The 16,040-nt window shown below is 42.9% G+C and overlaps 1 long non-coding RNA gene across 1 annotated transcript in view; it reads right to left on the bottom strand.

Moving 5' to 3' along the window:
- Positions 1-13,598, bottom strand: part of LOC126262925 (uncharacterized) — a 435,349-nt gene extending 421,751 nt beyond the window's left edge. The window contains exon 1 of the long non-coding RNA XR_007546784.1: positions 13,221-13,598. This is a non-coding gene — a long non-coding RNA (uncharacterized LOC126262925). The remainder of the gene's footprint in view (positions 1-13,220) is intronic.
- Between the last annotated feature and the right edge of the window lie 2,442 nt (positions 13,599-16,040).

Here is a 16,040-nt window from a genome sequence, read left to right as displayed (position 1 = left end):
AGATGTGAAAATTACCGAACTATCAGTTTAATAAGTCACAGCTGCAAAATACTAACGCGAATTCTTTACAGACGAATGGAAAAACTGGTAGAAGCGGACCTCGGGGAAGATCAGTTTGGATTCCGTAGAAATGTTGGAACACGTGAGGCAATACCAACCTTACGACTTATCTTAGAAGAAAGATTAAGAAAAGGCAAACCTACGTTTCTAGAATTTGTAGACTTAGAGAAAGCTTTAGACAACGTTATCTGGAATACTCTCTTTCAAATTCTGAAGGTGGCAGGGGTAAAATACAGGGAGCGAAAGGCTATTTACAATTTGTACAGAAACCAGATGGCAGTTATAAGAGTCGAGGGGCATGAAAGGGAAGCAGTGGTTGGGAAAGGAGTGAGACAGGGTTGTAACCTCTCCCCGATGTTATTCAATCTGTATATTGAGCAAGCAGTAAAGGAAACAAAAGAAAAATTCGGAGTAGGTATTAAAATTCATGGAGAAGAAGTAAAAACTTTGAGGTTCGCCGATGACATTGTAATTCTGTCAGAGACAGCAAAGGACTTGGAAGAGCAGTTGAACGGAATGGACAGTGTCTTGAAAGGAGGATATAAGATGAACATCAACAAAAGCAAAACGAGGATAATGGAATGTAGTCCAATTAAATCGGGTGATGCTGAGGGGATTAGATTACGAAATGAGACACTTAAAGTAGTAAAGGAGTTTTGCTATTTAGGGAGTAAAATAACAGATGATGGTCGAAGTAGAGAGGATATAAAATGTAGACTGGCAATGGCAAGGAAATCGTTTCTGAAGAAGAGAAATTTGTTAACATCGAGTATAGATTTAAGTGTCAGGAAGTCGTTTCTGAAAGTATTTGTATGGAGTGTAGCCATGTATGGAAGTGAAACATGGGCGATAACCAGTTTGGACAAGAAGAGAATAGAAGCTTTCGAAATGTGGTGCTACAGAAGAATGCTGAAGATAAGGTGAGTAGATCACATAACTAATGAGGAGGTATTGAATAGGATTGGGGAGAAGAGAAGTTTGTGGCACAACTTGACTAAAAGAAGGGATCGGTAGGTAGGACATGTTTTGAGGCATCAAGGGATCACAAATTTAGCATTGGAGGGCAGCGTGGAGGGTAAAAATCGTAGAGGGAGACCAAGAGATGAATACACTAAGCAGTTTCAGAAGGATGTAGGTTGCAGTAGGTACTGGGAGATGAAGAAGCTTGCACAGGATAGAGCAGCATGGAGAGCTGCATCAAACCAGTCTCAGGACTGAAGACCACAACAACAATAACATAGATAGGCAGCTGCTTGCGCATTCTTCTATGACGACCATCGAGCTTCAGGCCAATCCTGCACTTTCCAGTGGAGAGAACCCGACACCTCTGATCCACGTTCGATTCAAGGTGTTCCCTTGTACACCTCCCTCGAGCACCACATCTCTTGGGATAAGCACGATTTATCGTAATGGATGCCTAGAGCCCAAATTGACCCTGTGGAGACGGCTGCGTACTGTGTGGGACGACGTCGCCTTACCGGGGGCCTCAATAAAGCAGCTCGCATTTCTGTAGATTCTTCTCCAGTTGCAAAAGTGTCATAATTTGTAGTTAGCTGTCGTCATCTGAAGACGATCGCGGGCTGCCACTACCACGCAGTTTTGTATATAATATAAGAAGCTCATCGTTCGAATCACCTAAGTGTTGTGTACGCCAATTCGGCGTGGAATTTCCGATGCTGACAATCTTCCTTGCCGAAAAGTGACAATTCGTATACGGTGTAACGCTGACACTCAACAGCGTACACAAACTTCACTGGCTCTTTCGAGACTGGACACAGCATGCTTTGCTGTACTGCACTGAGAAATCAGGTTTAATTTCAGATACATTACAGAGGTACAGGTATGTACCGATTTTCTGTTACTAAAAGAATATTGAAAATGGAAGTTCCGACCAAAGTTGAGACTTCCACATAAGTAGTTTTGCGTGAAACGATAGCACTTTCTGGAAGATTTTTTATATTACAAAGCTGTATTTTTTGAACGATGGTTTTATTTCAACAAACCTCTATGTTCTACAAATTGCTCATAATATTGCACTTATCTACGGTCTTCCCCTTAAGGTCCAAGGATTGGACAAAAATATGGAAACACCAAAACAACGACATGCCTAATACGTTGTAGGAAAACCGTTGGAATTCAAAATAACTCCTAGTCGTGTCGGAAAGGATAAGTATAGATCCTTTATGATTTTCAAGGGAATCTTATACCATTCTTCCTGAAAAATAGTGAGATGTTCAGGTAATGATGATGGAGCTGGATAGGGATCACCGATCCTCCTCTCCAAAGTAGACGACAAAAGCTCAAAAACATTGAGGTCTTCTGATGTGATGGCCTGGATAGAAGCAACACTTCATCCTCGAGCTGGCAGAACCAGCCGTGGCCGATGCGAGCTGTGTGAACAGTGGCCCTGTCTCTCTGGATCACAGTATCGCCATTGAAAAACATTATAACATGTGATTGATCTGATCAGCCAAACTGCTCACATAATGCGTCCTTGCAGAGGAACTATGGTGCCCAAGCAATATCGTGATACAGCTGCTCAAATCATCACCGAATCCCCGTCATGTTCCACTCTTGGGACGTAAACACGGCCAGAAGTTGGAAATAGTGTGAAACGAGTCTCATCCAACTAAATGAATTTCTTTTATTGCTCTGTAGTCCAGATTTTATGGGCAATTGCATCACCGAAGTGCGGTTCTGCATTTTCAGCTCGCCCTGCTATTTCTTGCCATGGAGCTCCATTAGAGTTGTTTTGGTTCCGACAGGGTCCGCGAGTGCGACATTCATTTCTGTAGGGACTTTTTCTGCCGTCGTCTTCTTAGTTTTCGTCACACTCCTCTTCAATGACCTTCTGTCACTATCGCTCAACACACACTTTCGTCCACGTCGTGGCTTAGCGGACGACGTTTGGCCGCTTGCGCTGTATGCGCTATAAATCTTCGTTACTTCTTGAAACATCAGATGCTTCTGCTCCTTTGGTTACGGAAGTATCCATCATACGACAATCACGTTCAAATTTACTTAGCTCCGGCGTAATGCGGCCGGAACTACACACAAGACTGTTCTGGCGACGACTGACACTTACGACGTATCGCGATCAGATACAATAGCGCAACATGCAGACTTGACTAGCAACTGCATTTATGCCCAAGCATTTGTTTGTCGCAGTGTTTCCATATTTTCGGCCAATCCTTGTACTTCGATATTTCTCTCAAAGAGTCTCTCTTACGCAATCTCAGTGTCAAACATAAATTAAAGTTTTTCATACGACGCTATAGTATGCTCTTTAAATATCACGTCCACAATCACGCCGTTTCTCCTACCTACACAAACGCAGCGCGTTATCTTGGTTGTAGAGTCATGTAACGGATAAAATCAGAAAAGTAACATCGGTTATGGTGCAGGGAAGCGGTAAGATCACTACTGTGCATGCCATGTATTACTGGTTTAGCAGAAGTGTTGTACATCTATATTTAGATTACTAGTCCGCAATTCATAGTTTTTAGGTTGGCAGAGGGTCCATCGAACCACCTGCAGTCTATTTCTCTACTGTTCCACTGTCCCACAATGCGCGGGCATCACGAACGCTTAAATCTTTCCGTGGCAGTCTGATTTCTGTTACATTATTACGATGATTATTTCTCGCAACTTATGCGGGCATCAACAAATATTTTAGCACTCAGAGGAGAAAGTTACTGATTGAAATTTCTTGAAAGGATCTCGCTGCAACGAAAAACACCTTTGTTTTAATGACTACCACCCCAACACGGGTATCATATCCATGATACCCTCTCTCTTCTTTAGTTGTAATACAAAACGAGCTGCCATACTTTCGACTTTTTCGATGTCCTCCATCAGTCCTATCCGGTAAGCCTCACATATCACGCAGTACTTGCTGGCAACATTTTTAGTAGAGCTCTTGCATTCATACATTTTCTAGTGTTCTGGCAATAAAATGCAGTCTTTTGTTCTTCTCCTCCGCCACATTATCTATATGATCGTTCCAATTTAAGTTGTTTGTAATTTTACGCCCTAATTATTTACACTGCTGGCCACCGTAAATGCAACACCCTGAAGGAAGCATCCGAATCAAGTGAAATTTACACCATGGGTTTGCAGCGATGAGATATGCAACTGATTAGAATTTCAGCGCAGACGCACATCACGCGCGCCTGTGGCGCCACCTCATAGCGCCATTTAAGGCTTGGCGATTTCGACGAGTGTACGTTCGGCACGTGTGTTTACCTTGTGGTTGTTTCACAAGACGATCAGTTATGCCTCGTAGACAACAGCGAACATCTTTTGATCAAGTATCCGAGTTCGACAGAGGAAGGATAGTGGCTTACCGAGATTGTGGATTATCATACAGAGAAATCGCTAGTCGTGTTGGACGAAACCAAACAACTGTAATGCGGATATGTGACCGTTAGATGCAGGAGGATACGACAGACCGACGTGGTCGATCGCATTCACCTCGGTGCACCACTGCACGTGCTGATAGGCAAATTGTGCGCATGGCAGTGACGGATCGCTCAGTGACATCCCGAACCGTAGCACAGCACATTGCGTCTGTAACGCATCATCCAGTGTCTGCGCGTACCATTCGACGCCGTTTACAGCAGAGTGGTCTGTCCGCAAGACGTCCATTGCTTCGTCTACCATTGACGCAGAACCACAGACGTCTCCGTCGCCAATGGTGTGATGACAGACGGATGTGGACGGCAGAATGGAATGACGTTGTCTTTACTGACGAGGCACGCTTCTGTCTGCAGCACCACGATGGTCGGATTCGAGTGTGGAGACACCGTGGAGAGAGGATGCTGGACAGCTGCATTATGCACCGCCACACTGGTCTTGCACCGGGTATTATGGTATGGGGCGGTATTGGATATTACTCTCGCACGCCTCTAGTATGCATTGCCGGTACTTTAAATAGCCGGCGCTACATATCCGAGGTGCTGGAGCCAGTTGTCCTTCCTTACCTTCAGGGCTCGGCCACAGCCATATTTCAACAGGATAATGCGCGACCACACGTGGCACGCATTGTCCAAAGGTTCTTCGTCAATAACCAGATTGAATTGCTTCCCTGGCCGGCTCGCTCTCCGGATCTTTCGCCGATAGAAAACATGTGGTCCATGGTTGCTCAACGAGTGACCCAGATTACATCCCCAGCTGCCACACCAGATGATCTTTGGCAACGTGTGGAAGCTGCTTGGGCTGCTGTACCCCAGGAACACATCCAACGTCTCTTTGACTCAATGCCGAGACGTGTGGCAGCAGTGATCTCCAACAATGGCGGCTACTCTGGCTACTGATTCTGGCAGGAACCACATGTCACAGACGTCTGTAAACGTAATCATTTGATACTTGGTCAACATGTTATCTACAAAATAAATCTTGTTGTGCTACCTCTTGTCTTTCTTGGTGTTGCATTTACGGTGGCCAGCAGTGTAGTTGGATTGATAGCTTTTAGATTTGGGTTATTTATCATGCAACCGGATGACCTCATGCTTTCTATTATTCAGTTGGAAATTTTTCGCACGATACAGAAATCCCGTCTAAATCAGTTTGCAGTTTGTTTTGATCTTCTGATGAATTTACTAGACCGTAGACGATAGCATCATCTGCAGACAATCTAAATCGTTTATATAGATTAAGAGGAGCTAAGGGCCTATAACACTTTCTTGGCGGAACACAGGATATCACTTCAGTTTTGCTTGATGATCTTCCGTCAATTGGTGTGAACTGTCACCTTCTGATTGGAAGCAGCTACACAGTCGCACAACTGAGATGATACGCTAGAGGCACGCAAATTCATTAGAAGCGATTAATTGTTAGTTCTAGCCACAAGTTTTTCGAATGCGATATGTTTATTGCTCGCTAAAAATTGTAATAATTTGTAATTAACATATTACAAAAGCACATTATTATTATTGTTGTTCATTGCATTATTACTTTCTCACTTCATGTGTTTTTCGTCTTCACCAATTGTTTGCCTATCTCCTCTTATGTCTTGGCGACTTATATGCCACTGCTAATTTGAGACGTTGTGTGTTGTCTGTCCTCTGTGCGTATTCGTACCATATGTTAAGGTACTCAGTTTTCTTTGTAGGTACTCTTCCTAACATCTCTCCTTTGCGTGTAAAGCGGAATTCCTATTGGGCTCTTAATGTTGATGCTTTTGCTTTTAATTTCACAAAAAGTTTTTAGTTTTATTTATGCTTCCCAGAGGCATTTCTTTTTCTAGTTCTTCGCAATCTTCCTGCGACCATTTCGCCTTGGCTTTCCTGCACTTCCTATTTATTTCGCTCCTAAGCAACTTCACTGCTGTAGTCCTGTCTTTTCCTCAACATTTTTGTACGTGCTTATTTCGCCAATCAACTGAAGAATTCCTTCTATTACCAGTGGTTTCTGCGGAGTTACCTTCCATGTATTTCTTTTTGTCTGTCTAACTTACGTGATTGTCCTTTTTAGAAGTCCATTTCTCTTCAGCTGAATTGCCTAGTTTGGTATTTATTATCACAGTATATAAAACCTTAGAGAACTTCAAATAAACATCATTCCACAGCACTTAAGTATCATTCTTCTTTCCACAATGATTCTTTCGAACGGTTCTGTTCTTCATCATTAATACACCGGAATCTGAGCCTACATCAGCTCCTGGGTACGTCGTACGGCTCAATACATGATTTTGTACTCTGTCTCCCCATGATGTAATCCAGTAGGAATTTTCCCTTATCTATGAAATAATTTCCAAGTATATCTCCACCTCCTGCGGAACTGAAGAATCTTTTCGCCGTTACTACTTGAAATGTATTGCAAAACTCAATTATTCTTTTCTCTCACTCGTACTATTGAGCCTATATTGTCACCTAACTCTTTCATTCCTTCCCCTACTATGGTGTTCCAGTCGCCCATGATTATTAGATATTCATCTCTCTTTACATACGGAATTCAGTATTTCAGTATTCTCATATACGTTCTCCATCTCTTCATCTTCTATTTGTCACGTCGGCAGCCAGTAAGTCACTGTCTACCCTACCTTCTTAATGATGACGAATTCTACGCCCGTTATATCATTTTCTGTTTCTGTTTATATTAACCCTTTATTCATATCACCAGATATCCTTATCTTCTATTATTTCACTTCACTTACCCCACTATATGTAGACTGAGCCTTTGCATTTTCCTTTTCAAATTTTCTAGCTTCCGTACCGCATTCAAAATTCTGCCATTCCACACTCCAACTCATAGAATTGGCATTCCTCTCCCAGAGATCTGATTGGGGGACTAATACAGACTGTTTCGCCAATGGGGAGATCATCAGACATTTTCAGTTAAAGGCCTCTTGTCCTGTAGATACACATTATGTGAACTTAATCAAGCGCTTTCCATTGCCTTCGATAATTGCTGACCTTTCCGCCTTTTAATGACAGTTTCACACCCCGAGGGCAAGAGAGCGCCCCGGAAATCTCTTTGGCAAGGCCGTTGGCAGAGCAAGGGTGGTCCCTTATACCGAAAGTATTCGACCGCACTTCTAATCATTTTTTTCCAAATTTAAGCAATAGCTGCCATTCCACCTGGGACGCAGAAGGTTTCTGATTACTGCTCAAAGACGGTTCCCCTAATCCACGGTGACCCTGCCTAAATACGAGAGCTACCCAGAAAGTAAGGTCCGATCGACTGAGGAATGGAAACCACAGTGAAAATGCGATGAAGCTTTGCATTGGTGTGTTGGACATTGTCTCTAGTACGCCCGTAGATCGCGTCACATCTCTCTTTTCAGTTCTGAGTGCACAGTGAGCACGTAAGGATGCTTAGAAAATAGTTTCCAGCCAAGTGTGTGTGCCTGAATGGGATTTCGCCTGATTTAATGAAGCTCACACAACGTAATTGTCATGCATTTCCTTCCTCAATTCTCGGCCGCATATTCCACGGCCAATGAGGACGCCCCTGCAGCGTTGTCGATGGGAAGTGTTTGATCGTCCACCACACAGCCAGAACTTGGTTCCCTCGGATTTTCACATCCGCTCACATGAACCGTTGGCTATGTGGACAACGTTTTGGCGCAGACAACAAGTTCCAAAACTGCGAAGACAGTTGACGGAAAGCCTTCTATGACGAGGGATTCGAAAGTTGGTACAAAGCTACGACAAATGTCTCAGTCGGAGCAGCGACTGTGTAGAGAAGTAGCTGGAAGGTGTAGCTAACTGTTGCAAATAAAACAGTTTTGAAACTTCCTGGCAGATTAAAACTGTGTGCCGGACCCAGACTCGAACTCGGGACCTTTGCCTTTCTCGTCTCCTACCTGTGAGGACGGGGCGTGAGTCGTGCATGGGGAGCTCAGGTGGTAGAGCACTTGCCCGTGAAAGGCAAAGGTCCCGAGTTAGAGTCTCGGTCCAGCACACAGTTTTAATCTGCCAGGAAGTTTCATATCAGCGCACATTCCGCTGCAGAGTGAAAATCTCATTCTGGAAACATCCCCTAGGCTGTGGCTAAGCCATGTCTCCGCAATATCCTTTCTTTCAGGAGTGCTAGTCTTGCATGGTTCGCAGGAGAGCTTCTGTAAAGTTTGGAAGGTAGGAGACGAAGTACTGGCGGAAGTAAAGCTGTGAGGACGGGATGTGAGTCGTGCTTGGGTAGCTCAGTTGGTAGAACACTTGCCCACGAAAGGCATAGGTCTCGAATTCGAGTCTCGGTCCGGCACACAGTTTGAATCTGCCAGGAAGTTTCATATCAGCGCACACTCCGTTGCAGAGTGAAAATCTCATTCTGTAAATCATTTTTGATTTTCACTGTGCTTTCCGTTTCGTGACGATCGGACCTTACTTTCCCGATAGCCCTAGTGTACCGCACAATAAACAGTTCCCCATGTCATGTACTTTACAAAATATGAAAATAAGATGTTTATCAGAACGACAGCATGAAAAATATATTCAGATGGTAATCGACCGTGAAGTATTACTGTGTATCTCTTTATCTGGATTACGCGTAACAGAACTTTAGAAGGTGCAGCAGAGTCAGCATGTAAATGTTTTTAGTTGCAAGAACTTTATTATTTTGCTGTAGCATGACTGTTGCGAAACAACGAACCATTGTGGTCACTGGCTGCCTGATTTCACGCCGCCCCGAAGTAAACCCATCTGCAAGTTTTCCTACTACGTGGCTGAAATATTACATTAAAATTTCTTCCGCTGTACTTGAACCAGTGACCTTTGTTCCCTGCCATAATTTAGCGCAACACTTTGCCGCCGGCAAAACGCGTGGGTGTTTAATACAACCTGTTTACCTGCTTTCATCGTCAGATTTTAGCGGTATCCACGTCTACCTTTCGTTCCCCTGTTTGCAGTAATAATTGCACACAGTCCGTTACAGAACAACGGACGAACCAACACGCGTACTCCCAAACATGCTATTGTGATACTCTCATACAGTTTCTTATAGTCACGTGCAATACAGAATATTCAGAAGGAACACAAGAAAATGAATGTAGAACAAACTATTTCGGATTGCCTTAACTAGCTGAGAGGCAGTGGTTAGTTGAACATTTTGTACTTCCCTATCGTACTGTATTCTAGGGTAACTCCACACATTTCCCACGAATATTCGTAAACCAGGAAAGGGTAATCAGGATGACTATGCGTTCGCTAATGAAGCTTAGGCTGCGCCTTAGGAATTCTTCTTCTGACATCTCCGTACACACACTCCCCTGTGGAGCACTTACCTTACAGCAGCAATCAATCTGAAGGAACTGCAAATTTTTAGCGAAAAAAAAAAAACAAACTCAAATACGGTTTGAGCTCACTTCTTTAACCACTGCAAAGAATGTTGCGCATTTTTCTGTAGCTTCCATTTCAAGTCTACTTCTAACAGAAATGAAAAATGTTACTTACAAACATTGGACATTGACACATAAATTAAAAAGCATCAATGTACGTTCTGAAACTTTCGCTGTAATGTAGTATTCATATTTATGTAGGAGCCTGCTGACGAAAGTCTCTAAATTTTTACATATTTTTTTTATTTTTATCTCAATATTGTTCGTAAGTCGGCATGCTATGCATTAGATCACGTCCGAATAAGCTATGGCTCGTACAATATTCTGCTCCTTTAACAAACTGAAAAAGACTAGTACCTTTTTTGGGAAGGAGGACATTAATAATACATGTAGACAGCTCAAGGATCAAGATCTGTTACCGACTGTATAGTACTGATGGGAAACCGCCCTAGCCCCACTAGTGAAGAGTACTCATATTTTAAGAGGAAGTTATAGACAAATTGATCATTATGTAGTGAAACTGAAGATATGGCACTGACTCGCCGGTGCTAAAACACGTACTCCAAACATCTAGCTGTTTTACCAAGTAACCGTGAACCAGAAGATATTTAAAAAAAGGTACAGACTGCGTTTGTTACTGAAGGAGAGAACACACCTGTTGTATAAGAGTAGGTGTACACAACATCTCGATGAAAAGCTAAGGGAGACACAGACTTAAATGCAGTGGAATAACGTTAAACAATTTGTATTTAAAGCAGCTTCAAAAGTTCTGGGAGCAATAAAGCCAAAAAAAGACAGGTTTAAGAATATGGAATGAGAACATCGTGTTGGGACATGGTTTATTTAGTTCATTAAAAACAGCAAATAGAAGAATCTAAATTTCGATATCAAGAAAAGCAAAGAATAGTAAAAACAGTCGTTAGTAGTGCACTGGGAGAGGACTGAACCATACTCATTAATAATATGGAGATTGATGTGGTTGGACATAAAATTATGAAACGACATAATAAGAGTGTGACGAGCATATAAAAATAAATTTTATTGAAGAGAAAACTTGGAAAATAACAGAAACGCATGGTGTAATAACGATGTAGATGCCAAGAGATGGAACAGTTCATTATTGAACTTCAGGGAGCATACTCTTTGACAATGTCAGAGATGAAACACCTTCAGGAAGTCTATGAACAGGAAGGAAGTGGGTATGAAAATATTAGTGCAAAATTGGTAAAGTATGCTGAATCACAAATGAAAGGCCGGCCGGAGTGGCCAAGCGGTTAAAGGCGCTACAGTCTGGAACCGCGCGACTGCTACGGTCGCAGGTTCGAATCCTGCCTCGGGCATGGATGTGTGTGATGTCCTTAGGTTAGTTAGGTTTAAGTAGTTCTAAGTTCTAGGGGACTAATGACCTTAGAAGTTAAGTCCCATAGTGCTCAGAGCCATTGTCAAGCCAACCATTTTTTGAACAAATGAAAGAGTTTGTTTAATATTTGTCGGTGTCAAGGAAGAATCCCACAAATACGAAAAGTAGCCAGAGTCAAACCATAAAAAAAAATTGAAACAATAGTCATTCAAAGAAGCATAAGTGTACTAAACACTGAGTAAAAATTATACCTAGGAATGTTAAACAACAGTACGAAGGTTTTGAGGGAAATAAAACTTAGTGAAGTGTATCAAGCTTTTAGGAGAAGACATTCATGAATTAGTAATGTTTTTCTATTAAATTAATTAATTGGAAAGTGCATAAAATTCAGTATAGCTAGTCGTATGGTATTTCTAGATTTCAAAAACGCTTTAGCTTGACTGAAGAGGAAAGTCCTATGGAAGTAGTGTTGGAGTAATAGACTTCTGAAAACCAAGTGGTGAGCAATTACGAGTAAAGTCATCCTGCAGGAACGCAGGCCCTGTCCTAAGCTTTTTAACACATATCTAGAAGAGGTCGTATGAAGTTGGAAAGAAAATGTTTAAACCCAAGGGAGTAGAGAGTGACATCAGGATATCACGGTTGCTTCTTTTTGGTAGTAACCTTTTAGTTGTAGATTACACAGCAAACAGGCTGCCTTTCGCTGTTCATAAACCGAATCAGATCTGCCACGGGTAAAATTATGAATGGCAGTGACAAAAAAAAATACCCTGGTAGATCAGAAACAACTGCCGATGATGCGCCAGCTGTTTTAGCTATTACGACTGGGTGCCAGTTACAACTATGACAGAGAGGGGAACAATTAGACGCACTCTGACAGGAAAAACAAGAATAGAAACACGACTCAAATTTTGCGAAGTTATGGAAGTAGCAGAAGAGGTGCATAGAAATAAAAAATGGTAGTAGCCAAAAACGACACAAGCCATATACAGGCAGCAGAGATGAATTTTTTTTAGAATTATACGACTCAGACACCGGATAAGATACGAAACAATGTACTTAAAAGGGATTAAAACTTTTAGTGTCATTTAAATAGGATGGAAAATATCAGAATACCAGCCACAAGTCAGTGGGTAGAAAAGAATACTGCAAGAGCTAGAAAGTGGTGGGAAAGGGATCGAGTCATGTTGCTTAAAATTCCTTGGAAGATGAGAAAGAGAAAGAAAGAACACACGCTTTGCTGTTATCGACTTGGGGGCTGTTTAGCTCTGGAAGTCACCTTTCGTCACGGTATTCACGTTTCGCTCCGCTACAAATACATGTATTAAACTGAGCCATGTATTTTGATGTCACAAGGAACACGGACCGAACTTGTAGACTGGTGTACCTCATCAAAAAGCCAGCAATAAATCAGCATTGGGAATTTGGCGCTAGTTGTTAACAGGTGTCACACACAGCTAACGCCTTTTCATTAGCAACAAAACTTGACTTCATAGGTTTTCCTTGTAAAATACGTCTATTTTAACGGCGAAGTCCAGTAGAATTTAGTCGTACGCTGCTGCAAACGTCGACTTAGAAAAGGCGGAATTCTGTCAGTTAAATTTCGCCGCCAGCAAAACCTGTCTAACCGGAGAGTTGGTAGTGGTATTTCTATCTAGCAGTCGTCGTTTGATATGTGACATTTTAGGCCAATTAATGTCACACATCCCAGTTTACACAAGGAGGGATGAGCAGTTAGAGGAAACACAGCGTCAGACACCGCCGAGGGTTTTCCCCGCCTGTTAGTCACCAGCAGTTGCTTCGACCACGGAATAGCTTTCGTAATGCAACCGCTGTAAACACCTTGTAGTCCGATTTTCCTCGTGTTACCAACTTGTAACAGAAAATAGTATCTATAAAGCAAGAACTTACGAGGAAAGAGGGATTCTACACAGGACGTGTGCAAAATGCCATGCGTTAGAGAAGCGTGTGGTGGCAGGGAAGAGCGTGCGAACGTTAGAGTAGGGCGCGGGGTGGACTTACCACTCTTTCTCAACTGGAGACGCAGGGAGGCACCTCACTCTATTGACAGTCGCATCCCGACTGAATCACACAGACGCACGCACGCACGCACACAGACGCAGATGCGCGCGCTGACTCGCACGCACCCTCCCCCGCCCGCTACGTCACTTCCTGCTGTCTGTCACTCGACACTTGTTGCTCTCCGTCGCGTCTGCGCTCGCTTCTTCCGCCTCGCCTCGAGAGATCTCGCTTCCCCGCCCTGCTACACGAGTCGTCTTTATTTCGCGAGTCGCGCTGTGTACTCGGATGCCTGCAGTGAGTAGGTGAACAGCCGTGCCGATCTGCAACCGGCAACTGTCCTTCCTGCAGCCAAGCCACCGCCACTGGCCTGCGCACGCCGGCTACGCTTGTCTGACGGCCTCGCCCCGCCTGGGATGGACCTCCGTTACTGGCGCGCTCTGTGAGCAGGACGACCAACTAACCGGTTTGCGCGCATCGATTAGTTGGCAGACGGAGCGCGTGGCGGCGCGCTACGTTTAACTTTGGACACTTCGTTTGCTGTCTGTTTTATTGCTAAGAGGATGTTTCTTATTATTTCAACTAAGAGAATTTGTACCAGCATTGAGAGACCAATAACCCATTAGTAATAAACAAAACACATCATTATTGACTAGCTGTCATCACTTGGCTATTTGACAAGCTGTTACCTACTTGCTTCGTACCGCAGGTGTACCACAAGGCTCCATCCTCTCACCTCTTATAAACATTCTATACAGCAGTAACACGCAGCGTAGCAGTAATTACCACCCTAAGGTGTAAAATGACGTTTTCTGGGGAATGAGCGACTCGAAAATATTTATAAAAATTACCTACATCAATATTTTTTCAACAGACTATATTTACTAGTTCATATATATACACAGGGTGTTACAAAAAGGTACGGCCAAACTTTCAGGAAACATTCCTCACACACAAAGAAAGAAAATATGTTATGTGGACATGTGTCCGGAAACGCTTACTTTCCATGTTAGAGCTCATTTTATTACTTCTCTTCAAATCACATTAATCATGGAATGGAAACACACAGAAACAGAACGTACCAGCATGACTTAAAACACTGTGTTACAGGAAATGTTCAAAATGTCCTCCGTTAGCGAGGATACATGCATCCCCTCTCCGTCGCATGGAATCCCTGATGCGCTGATGCAGCCGTGGAGAATGGCGTATTGTATCACAGCCGTCCACAATACGAGCACGAAGAGTCTCTACATTTGGTACCAGGGTTGCGTAGACAAGAGCTTTCAAATGCCCCCATAAATGAAAGTCAAGAGGGTTGAGGTCAGGAGAGCGTGGAGGCCATGGAATTGGTCCGCCTCTACCAATCCATCGGTCACCGAATCTGTTGTTGAGAAGCGTACGAATACTTCGACTGAAATGTGCAAGAGCTCCACCGTGCATGAACCACATGTTGTGTCGTACTTGTAAAGGCACATGTTCTAGCAGCACAGGTAGAGTATCCCGTATGAAATCATGATAACGTGCTCCATTGAGCGTAGGTGGAAGAAACTAAAATGAGCTCTAACATGGAAATTACCTACATCAATATTTTTTCAAGAGACTATATTTATTAGTTCATTATCGTATATATATATATATATATAAAGTGTTTACTTAAGTCCTGATAAATCGCATTAAAATGGTAGTGGAAACTGCACAGCCCAGAGAACAAGCTGGATTCCGCAGTGGTTTCAGTACAATTGACCATATAAACACACTGCGTGAGGTAATTAGTCGAGCCAATGAGTATGAAATGCCACTATGCGTAGCCTTCATTGACTTCGAAAAAGCCTTTGACTCTGTCAGCCACACTGCAGTCATACAAGCACTGGCCGAGCAAGGAGTGGAAAAAAATATATAAACATATTGTGCAACATTTACGACACGTCTGTAGCACCTATCAACATAGGAAAAAACAAGTGTGAATTTCCCATTGGAAAAGGAGTAAAGCAGGGCGATCCTATATCCCCGAAGTTATTTATATCAGTTCTCGAGATGGCTATGTCCAAAATTATTTGGAACAGCAGAGGAATAAGGATAAATGGTAAAAGGCTGACCAACCTGAGATTTTCTGATGATATAGTGGTCCTAGCTAACAGTAAGATGGACATGCAGTCCTCTATAAAAGACTTAACAGATCGTTGTCAGGAAGTTGGACTTAAAATAAACCACTCCAAAACTAAGGTTTCGCATGATAAGTGGGTAGCTGCAGGAGAAGTAGCACTGAACAGCAACATCCTAAACAATGTTACGGAATACGTTTATCTGGGACAATTAATTGACACAAAAGGGGATTTGAAACCTGAAATTTTTCAAATGGTTCAAATGGCTCTGAGCACTATGGGACTCAACTGCTGTGGTCATAAGTCCCCTAGAACTTAGAACTACTTAAACCTAACTAACCTAAGGACATCACACACATCCATGCCCGAGGCAGGATTCGAACCTGCGACCGTAGCGGTCGTGCGGTTCCAGACTGTAGCGCCTTTAACCGCTCGGCCACTCCGGCCGGCTGAAATTTTTCGTCGAATTAAAATGGGTTGGAGGGCTTACGGAAGGAATGCAACAGTTTTCGAATCTAACCTGACAGTCTACTTAAAGAAGGCAGTTTTTGATCAGTGTGCACTACCGGTTTTAACGTACGGGTGTGAAACTTGAATTTTTCAAAAGGAAACTTAGAACTGCTCAGAGAGATATGGAATGGTCAATGTTAGGTCTCACTAAGAAAGATCGACAGAAAAGTGAAGACATTCGAGCAATAACAGGAGTAAAAGATATTATAGA

Source organism: Schistocerca nitens, chromosome 6 (assembly GCF_023898315.1).
Source record: "Schistocerca nitens isolate TAMUIC-IGC-003100 chromosome 6, iqSchNite1.1, whole genome shotgun sequence".
Taxonomy (NCBI): Eukaryota; Metazoa; Arthropoda; class Insecta; order Orthoptera; family Acrididae; genus Schistocerca; species Schistocerca nitens.
Note: the sequence above shows the minus strand (reverse complement) of the source record. Positions and strands in the feature narration are given on the sequence as shown.